The sequence below is a fragment of the Etheostoma spectabile genome, unplaced genomic scaffold, assembly GCF_008692095.1.
Source record: "Etheostoma spectabile isolate EspeVRDwgs_2016 unplaced genomic scaffold, UIUC_Espe_1.0 scaffold00002620, whole genome shotgun sequence".
Classification (NCBI taxonomy): domain Eukaryota; kingdom Metazoa; phylum Chordata; class Actinopteri; order Perciformes; family Percidae; genus Etheostoma; species Etheostoma spectabile.
In genome coordinates this window covers 6,048-8,100 of record NW_022602927.1, presented here as the reverse complement: position 1 = coordinate 8,100, position 2,053 = coordinate 6,048, and the positions used below count along the sequence as shown (strand labels likewise).

General features: G+C 42.2%; 1 pseudogene; it reads right to left on the bottom strand.

Moving 5' to 3' along the window:
• Window positions 1-252: 252 nt before the first annotated feature.
• Window positions 253-1,586, bottom strand: LOC116676039 (trace amine-associated receptor 13c-like; annotated as a pseudogene).
• Between the last annotated feature and the right edge of the window lie 467 nt (window positions 1,587-2,053).

Sequence of the window (2,053 nt, the reverse complement as noted above, 5' to 3'; positions counted from 1 at the left end):
CTAAGTGTCATACATGTGTGAATTTAAAGCTTGCATTAAACCAGGTGATTACCTAGAAACAGTATATGGTGCTTATGACTCTTTCTTTAAATGCAGCAGCATCAGAGAGACACAATACACAACAAGATAAAGCTGAAGAACAGACCTGTCAGTTGTTGATCATACACAATTTAAACTTAAAGAAAGGAAAGTATATCTTCAATTTCTCTATTTTCATTGTCATTCCTTTAATACTTAGTCCCTCCATAGCCTCTACAACATGTTGGTCTCACGAGAGCCAGGCTGCAGTATCTGAAGAGTAACAATGAGTTTAACTGCTTTTCTAAACCAGGGGTAAAACAAGGCATAGATCATAGGGTTTAGACCAGAGTTTAAAAAGTAAAAGATTGGGACAATAAAGGATGCATACAAAGCATTGACCAAGCTGTCACCTGCAAGAGAAACAGAGTAATATGGACAGAAACATATTAGGTACACAACTACCAGAACACCAAGAGTCCTGGCTGCTTTCAGCTCTGATTTCTTTGCCTTTGGAGTCACTGACAGCTGGAGTGTGACAGCTGTAATGTGAGAGCGCATGGCACGAGCCTGAGACACAGCCACGGCAATACTCTCAGATACAGAGCCACAATGATAGTAACTGGAACAATAAAGGACAAAACCATGTCTACAGCTTTTATGACATAGTCGATGACCAACACACATTCTCCGTAGCAGGAATTATACCTCCTTGGTTGAGTCAGGTCATCCTTCACCAAGAGAAAGCTGTAGGAAGCAGAATAGAGCCAACACAGAAACACACTGAGTTTAACTCTGTTCACAGTGATTCTGGTGTTGTAATGCAAAGGGTCACAAATAGCCACATAACGGTCAACTGATATGAGCACCATGTCACCTAATGAGGATGTGGCAATGATGCTTGAAAGATAATTATAAAGAAAACACACAAAGTCACCAAGAAACCAGCAGGATGTTTTTTTGAGGATTTCTCCCGGCATCAGCACGAGGCCCACTAGAAGGTCTGAGACAGCCAGAGAGAGGAGGAGGATGTTGGTGGGGGTGTGGAGCTGCCTGCAGGGAAAGAGAAAAGTATCACTAAACCAACAACGCTGACAGAACAACCCTAACCAGTTCTCAAAATTAAAAATATAAAATCAACATTAGTTTAAATATTATCCAATCCTCCACATCAGTAAGAGTAGACAGTTAAAATGACTTGGTTGAGATCACGGTGGACAGAAAGCAATGATTAATATCAGTAAGAGAGAGGACATGAGCAACGGTTTCTGGCATCAAAGTCAGACATTTGGAGCAACATTATTCAGAATTAGCTCAAAGACAATTCTTCTAAATATACAACAGCTGTCCACATTTTAAAATCCTGTAGAGAGAAGCAAAGCAGTTAATACCTGCCTGAAGTGGGAGACTGAGATGATTATGAGCAGGTTAAGAGTTACAGTGGTCAGAGAGAGGGAGTACCACACAATGTAAATGAGCAGTGTTTGGGGCCAAGGAGACGAGGGCTTCGTGCAGGAGGTGTTTTGGAACTGTGGAAAGCAGAGCTCGGCTCCGTCCTCAACCTCCATCTGCAGAAGTCTGCAGACAGCTGCAGCTCTGGCAGCTTTCTGAACAAACCTGAGTCATGTAACTGATTTATCTCTCTCTCATTCTCTTCATCCCCTCCTCTTTCTCAGTCCCTGTTTGACTCTGATCCCCTCCTCCCTGACTCTGCACATCCCACCATCATCTTCGCTCTCTCTGTAACCCTGCCTTTTTTCACTGTTTCTCTTCTGTCATTTTCTACCCTTGTTTTCTTTCCTTTGTCCTATTATTAAAATCTTTTCAAGTTCATGAAACAGTAGTTTTGCATTTCCAGCTCTGTTTCTACAGCCATGTGGAGTAAGATCTGGCTACACCACAGCTGCATTCTGGGATAGGAGAAAACAACACTCTGGGTTGTTTGCATTTCTTTAACTCAATCACAATTAACTCAGGAGACACTAAGATCTGGATGTAGAGACGGTGGCTCTGCTAAATAGTCTCGAGTAGGACC